Below are 8,110 nucleotides of genomic sequence, written 5' to 3' on the forward strand. Positions count from 1 at the left end.
GGAAGCAGCAGTAGCTATTAATTTTTGTCTCCATTCTTATGGTGATAAATGGGTAGGGAGATTAGAAATATACTGTTCTCCATTTTAAAGGTAAGCTTTCTGCCTTAGGTTGTTAAGTAGTGCAGCAAGGAAGATGAACAAGTCCGACATCCTAAGAGCCTTAAATAATCCAATTTAGACATATATCTCCTTGGTATGACATGTCACCAACTGCATGTGTGTATTAATTTTCATTGACGTATTCTTCATAATTCAGCTTATTTAGATGTCAGTGCCTTCAGTTAGAAGAACATACAAAACACACTACTGCTCTGTGCATAATTGTGGTATCTCAAAAGCAAAGACTTTTCTTTCATGCCACTATGGAAACTCAGCAGGCCAAGGGTATGAAAGTATCATGCTCAGTGAAGTGTCTGAGTGACTTGTTCGCAACACATATTCTAGAACATAGCTGCAAATAATCTATGAGTAAATCACGGTGGTTGATTCCTGAAGTGAAATTCTTTGGTGCACAATTCTTATCTGCAGGCTTTCACTAAGATTATTTGATCAAAACTGCCTCTGGTTGGTGAGTTTTGATTGTTACATTAATCAGATAGTAGATTTTTTTTTTCCTATCTCAAGTTCACTTCTACTTTGAAAATGAAATTTGTGGTACCTATGCTGTCAATTTAAATTTCTTTTAAAAATTCATTTGAGAAACTACAAGCAGGAAAGAAAACATCTAATGAATCTCAGGCACAGCTGCCAAAAAAGTTTGTTCTGTTACAGAGTAGATGTTCGCAGAAGTACTTTAGACAGAACCCTGGTTCCATTTCCAGCAGCAGGATCTGTGGAGGATGATGCTTTTTAAAGCACTTCTGACTGGTGGGAGAGATGGTTTGGTTTGTGCTAAGAGTAAACATCAAACAACCTTTTCCATGAGTTATCTACATAACCGACTCTCTGAAATAGGGCAAATATTCATAGGGAATAAATTAATTCCCCACCATCATGAAAGTTCTCTACTATGGAGCCAGCAATTCTGCAGCGTATTGAAGGTGAAAACAGTTTTCCTATGTACATGCCTTTTGGCTGCTTCATAGCTATTTGGGGCTGGTTTAAACACTTGGTCATAGATCTTTGTATTTGGTCACTGGTGCTATTGTGTTTACCAACCTGAGTAATGTGCATGTGCGAAGGTGTGAGAGGTGTGGAGGTAGAATAGGTAGCCTAGGGATTCTTTCAGCAAACACTTTTTACCTGCACAAGGTCTCAGTTGAAGCTGACAGGAGTTTAACTTTAAATTAAAAAAAGAAAAAAGAACACCAAGTAGTCCCAGATGCAAGTTATGCTTGCAGCCCTTCCCTTACCCTGCTTAAAGAGCATACTCCTGCAGTCAGGTTCCTGGAGTGTCACTGGATACATGTTTATTGGCTCCAATTAAGCAATGCTAATTAGCATAGCTATCCAAGCTGATTGCAAGAGCTCTGTAGCAGCGTATTGCCTTGAAGAATCTGTTTGCTGGAACTGGAAAAGTCTCCATTTCTAGAGAACAAGTGCCATTTTCAGCATATAGGAGCAGAACTGCCATCAAACCCAAGCACAGAACCAAGTGTGAAGCTGTGCACATTTAGATCATGGTTCATCTGATCCACTTCCACATGCAGGAGAAAAGTCAGACATTCTGTGTGCAAATCGGATGGACTTAAAAACAAGAGAAAAAAGGCTGTGCTTTTCTCTTGGCTGAAAAGACAAGCCAAGACAACTAAGAGCTTTTTTTCACAGCTGTGTCTTGGTAATAAAAAAGAGCCTGTCTTTCTGGTGCAGAGCTGTGTGGGCTCCTGTCTTGACTTTAAGGACAGGCAGAAACAGTGATGCGCACAGGCTATCCATACCATAGGGCTCACCTTTTCATCCTCTGGTCTGCTTCTGGGCCTGGTGTCATTAGGACACATGGGGGATGCCACTGGCTGAACTGGGAGCTGACTTGGATTTTCAGTAGACATCAGGCCCTGCAAGCAAAAACAAATGCAGTGGGTTTCAATAGTTGTCTTTTGTAAGAGCTGCACAGGTAAGTCCATCATTTTATACAATTCAGTGGCTAGTATTAAAAATCACAGAAGCTCAAACAATAAACCTAGCTAAATCTAATCTCCAATTTGTAGAGAACTTGTGGCAAAATAGATTTCATAGAGCTTGGCAAGGCAACCTCGGCTTTGTTCCAGTACGTCCCATTTCTTTGTTCAAGGTGAGCTGGCTGGTGATGAGTACCACTCTTACCACCAAAATAATTTCCTTCACAGTGTTTTAGAGACTCGAGGTGCACATCTCTTGTCCTGAGTAGAAAGGTGGGAGCTGCTCAGTAGCCCCCGAGGGCTGGATTTCTCAGCGCATCACCCTGTACTAGGATTACAGCACGTACCTCCCTTAGAATAGCACCAGACTACACCTCAAACAGCACAGAGGAGAAAGTACCTCACAGCTTTCTAACTCCCCATGGGAGGGCTGGGGGGAATCATCCTACTGCAAATGAGACTGCTGCCTCGGAGAAGGGCAGTCCCCCAGGAAAACTCTTGGGGAATGGGGATACCACAAGATGAGGAGTTGCTGAGCCCCAGCCCCCTGCTTGCTGGGGATGAATTGGAGCGTCTGGTTCTTGAGCAGAAGGCCAGGACTGAGCTGAGCCCAGCTCAATCTGTGAATGGTGACAGGGCTCCCCAGAAGAAAACGCAGAGGTCAGATGCGCCCTGGCTCTCTCCTTGGATGGTAGGAGAGTTACCGAGATCAGAACAGGGTGTTGGCAGCCAAGCTTCCCAACTCCTGTGTGCTGCAGAGCAGGGGCACTAACAAAATATAGGTGTTTCCCCAGCACAGCCATTTGGGGCAGCTGTGCTCTGAGTCACAATTTGGGACCGAAGCCGAGTTCAAGGCTATAGGCACCGCTTTCCAGTGCTGTGATGAGACAGCCTGGAAATGACCTTAAAAGCATAACCTGAAAATGAACATGAATATGTTAAGCTTGGTTTTCAGTGGACTACAGCTGGACTTTGTCATGAACCGTATCGTGTAGAATAGGTGCAGTCTTCCAGGCAAAATGTGATCTTGCTCTTCCAACTCTGCTGAGTGTTCTTTTAAGTTAACCGTATAGAAGTGAGACATTTTATGCCCACAACTTGTTTTACATTTGAATCTGTAAGCAAAACTTTCTATATGAAGCCATGTCTAGCATCAGTAATGTATTAATCACAAAGGAATTGTTTTCTGTATATAACTCTGTATTAGTAGGGGCCTCAAAATAACTTCCAACTCATTATTAATCACTGTTTTAATCTCAGATCAGCATGGGAAGCTTTACCTACCTGTTCTGATTTTTTAAATACTATTAATTGATAAATGGCTCTGCTTTCCATCTAATTACGTGGTATGTGATGCCCGTGCATTATTTTATGGCTGGCTCAAAAGATGGGCAGGAGAATGCCTTGAGCTACGCAAGCTCTCTCTTCAGGTAGGCTCTTCTGGGAACAAAGTCCCCAGTGAGGAGCAGACTGTGAGGAGGCTGCTGCAGAAAGCTCTTGAAAATCTCGCTCTTGGAGACTGAACAGAGAATCTCACAGTAAGTGTGCAAAATACAGAGTGCAAAATAAAATTTGCTTATCCTGCAGTGCAGTACCTTGACACAGGAGAATTGCCTGCTATAACCAATGGTGCTGTTCCCTGAACAGGAGGGTCACAAGGCAGGCTGTGTTTTTTGCTTTGTCTGGGGGCCCTGACCTTGCAAGCAGCAGGGCGGGCGCCTTTCATGAGGTGCTGAGCAGCCCTGGGGTTGCAAGTCACTGTGCACCACTGCAGGGCTGGCCCAAAAGCTTTGCATGCTCATCTCTGAGGAGAGGCTCAGCAGTTTTCAGGATGTTTTCTTTAGCAACCCAATTCTTGTAAAAACAGCCTTTTAAAATGATTTCTGTTGAAAGGTTGAACTTTGTACAGGTGATGTCAATTTAAAAAAATTAAAATAACCCCCCAAAAAGAAAAGATATTTTGTATATGGAAAGAAACTTTAACAGATGCTTTTAATTTATTTAATATCTGTGGCCATCTTGTCCTCTTAATGTTTTATTCTTTATCACAGTGCTCTTTAAACAATACAATTTTCTCTGTCGTTGAAAAGATGAAATGCTAGGACCGTAGTCAAGTTCACGAGGACAGGTCGCAGCCACACTGTGAAGGGCATGTTTCACTACTGATGTATAAGCTTGCCTGATTTGTATTTTCTTCCCTACAATAATGGGAGAATTTCACTAGGAACTCTGGAAAAAATATAAAATAAAATAACTTTTTACATGAGAATCTGTTTTTTCTGTGTGGTATTCAGGTCTTTCCCAGAACATTAAAGTTTTCATTGCTTTCTGTGGTCAGCACTCTGAAAATGCATCCATCTCAAGTGCTTGTTTGCAAAGGCCATTCAAACAGAGATTGTCTTCATAGAGCAAAGTACAGAGTGACTGGGGAGTGGGTGCTATGGAGTCAGTTAAAGGTTAGCTAATATGACAGTAAGAAGCTACCGAGGTTACTGGACCTGATGCAAGACCCAGAGGTACCAGTGGGCAGGTACCTGCCCTCCAGGTATGGCGTTACTTACCACAGCAGGAGCACTCCTACTTGAAATAATCTCTTGCCTCTTGATTACAAGAGTGGGGACTCTGACTCCCAAGGGGTTTTTGAATGCTGCTGACTGCTTGATTGTTCCCTGCCAGCCCAACCCAGAGAGTGACTTTGCGCTGGGTCTTGGAGTAACACGCTGCCCTCTCACCTGGAGGTGACCCAGGTTCCCAAGCCACGGGGACATAACAAATCGAGGAACGCAGGTCGTGGCTGTGCACAATTACGGACACAGGGGCTTGCAACATCAGCCCAGAGGAGAGCCTGTCTTGGGCACAGCGACCCTGCACGTCTTTCCCCACCTTCTCAATCTGAGCTGCACTTAAATAAAGAGGTGCTCAAGGCCTTGAGCATTAGCACTTGCCTGAGCTTTACACACACTTTGCTCTTCTGCAGCTTGGGTAGCTGTTCCAGGCTTACCTTGTGTTTTGATCACTGCCTCTTAGAGGGATGTTAGTTAGCTATTAACAAAGAGAGGCTTACAGCCCTTGGTAAACCTGAACTCCGTTGCTACACAGAACAAGAAAGCACAGTTGCATGTGAGAGCACCCGAGTAGGGATTGCTTACTGCTAATCATTCACAAATCAGACTTTCCATACAAAACCACTAACTCCCCCCTTTTGAGCAAAGCTCAGGATTTTATATGCTCATTTTCAAGAGAAACAATCTTTTCCCAGAAAGCTTGAATTTAGATCTTACCTCATGTGAGGAGGTCACATGTGTTTTAAAGGATGCGGAGAAATAGGACTTTGATGTACAAAGCTTGCACACACAAAAAACCCCCACATATTTTCTTGCCACATGGAATTTTCATTGAGGTCTTTATGGAAAGATGCTTCCTTCTTTTCAGCTTATTTCACTTTGAGGTTCCCTTTCTGCAACACAGACCAGAGAATCCCATTCTCGTAAATAAGCCTTTTTAGCAAGCCCCAGCTTATCCTGATTTCCAAGGGATTTTGAAACATTGTAGTAAGCAGAGAGCTGGATCTAATTTAGAAATTTTTTTTAAGCTTTCCACAATGTCAAATTTCTATCATTAATTTCACATGTTCACATCTGCTTTGTGCACAACCTTCTTGCTTTCTGCCTTTGGGAGGAATTACCTCGTTTTATGCACGCTGCATTGTACCTCTTTAGCACTGCCTCCCCGCTCTCTCTGAAACTGCACCACACGCAAATTATGTTAATCCTAATGTGGTGCAAATCTATTTTCCTTGGTCTTTCACTTCAACAGATCTCACACACTTAAGGAACACCACATTGATAGGAACCATTATTCTGAGCACAGACATGCATACACTTCAGCGGTGAGAAACGAAACTGGGAAACAATGTTTGGTAATAGGCATATTGAGGTGTGAGTGTCTGTCTGTATCTCTTGATTTACTCCTGCTTTTTCAGCCCTAGATCAAGAAGTAAAGAAGTCCATCAGAAATGCTCAAACCCATGTCAGGAAGCAAAATAACTGCTACAACATTCAAGCACAGGGAACTCGAGATACACACCACCAGTCTTGTACTGCCTTGCAAAAAGGGAAGGGAGGGTGAATTTAGGGCAGCACACTACACTATAGTTGAGAAGGCTGCCTTTAATTGTTTCTTCTTTCCCACAATTTCTGCATAATCTTGAGGAAGTCAAATTGTCGAACTGTCAGAGGTGTCTAAACCCAAAGCTATGCACAGCCTTCCAGAAGGCCTTCAGAAAGTACTAAGGGGCTTAAATCTCTTGGAACTCAGCTCCCACTTTGTCACATAACGAGAAAAATTATTCTCCCCACCCCACTGCAAGGTCCTTGGGGACCACAGCTAGGGAAAGCTGTGTCTGTTTGAAGAGAGGTTGTCGTGTAGTGGAAGGAGAAAGGGACCTCAGCTGCTTTTCAATGCAAATGAGACCTGTCAAATCCTGAGCTACCTCTAGATGTTGTTGGCAGTTTATGGACAGAGAAGCCTGTCCATTTCCTTTCCAGGATGAAGACCTGACCTTACTGTTGAAAGCCAGGGACTAATCTGGGAATAAGGGAGGCAACATTTCCACATGCTACCCCAAAATCCAGGCAAAAATCATGGAGGAGAGGTGTACCTGAAACCCAACCCATCCCCATTTCAGCTGCTGCCGAGCACAGCTGCCCATCTGCTTGGTGCTGCTTCCCCCGGTCAAGAGTAAATTGCCAGGACACCGCTGGCCTCTCCAGTGGGAAAGCAGCTATTAGCCTGAGAGGAGAGACTGACCCTGTTGCACAGAGAAACACACCATCTGCATCTGGCTGAATCCAACCTGCCTGCAATTACAGTCTTTATGTGTCAGGGCAGCTGTTTCCTCTCATTCAATATAAAAAACTTACAGGCTTATGCGTTATAACATCCATACCCCTTTATGTAGGAATTCAAACCTTTGGGGCACTGAGGATACTACTTCCCCTTTTTATTGGCAGATGATCCTGATTAACAGGTGATTCAGACAACTTTATACCACGATGATTGTCACTAGTTTGCATGCAATTTTTCAAATAAATATTGTTAGCTGAAACAATTTAGCTACTTTCTTTCTGATTACTCAGTCCTCAGCGAGCCCCATAGAAATTTGCTGTGCAAAGATACCCTTGCTTCTTTCACCTTTCAAAGACAATACAGGTGTTTCCCTAGTCAGCGATTCCTAAAGAATGATAAGCTTCATATCAAACAATTTTCCAGCTTCTTTATCAAAAGCATTAACTAGTTTTAAGGAAGAACAGAAGAAATACAGAGGAGCCGTAGGAAGAGAAGCTTTTTCCTCAGCCATCTATTCATGTCAGGAAAGGAAAATAATGGAAATAAGATGCTTCCAGAGGGCCTGTGCTGGGTTACTTGTGTTGCTTCTTCCACATGTACTTGAGGAGACGTTTAGCTACTGTTGGGTGCTTACAGGTAAGAGGAGAGAAGGTGAGGTGGAGTCAGGATCAGTGCTGGCACTGATAAATGAATGGCCAACAAGCTGAGAAACGAGGGCACGTCATGAAAAAGGGTCACCAGTTCTTCAGAGAAGGATGTGGGATGTTATTCAAGAGCTGCTCTGATGCAGTCAGGGTCTGTGGCTGGCAGGGAGGGACAACAGCAATCCCGAGCTCTTGGCAGGGATACCAGCCAGATCAGGGCAGCAACTGGCCAGTACAACAATTTAGGGGACAAGAGCCAGGCTGCACTGGGTGGCCAACCTCCTGCTTTTCCATGAGTCCTGAAGGGGCAGCTGCAAGGACGTGGTGAAAATTAATCTCTTGCACTAAAATCTAGATGTAAGTAGCATGAACCTGGGAATTTTCTCTCTCACTCTGCTGCTGCTCTTGCCCTCTTTTCTCACCTCAGGGCTCATCCGCATCTCTGCTCTGATGTGGGAGTTGAGGAAAGGCGTTGCGGTCTATGCAGCTCGGGCGGATGGCTACTCAGCTCTGTCCTCTCTCAGAAACCTTTGTCATCTCTCTTTCCTCCCGAGGTGTGTT

The sequence above is a fragment of the Athene noctua genome, chromosome 4 (assembly GCF_965140245.1).
Source record: "Athene noctua chromosome 4, bAthNoc1.hap1.1, whole genome shotgun sequence".
NCBI classification, from domain to species: Eukaryota; Metazoa; Chordata; class Aves; order Strigiformes; family Strigidae; genus Athene; species Athene noctua.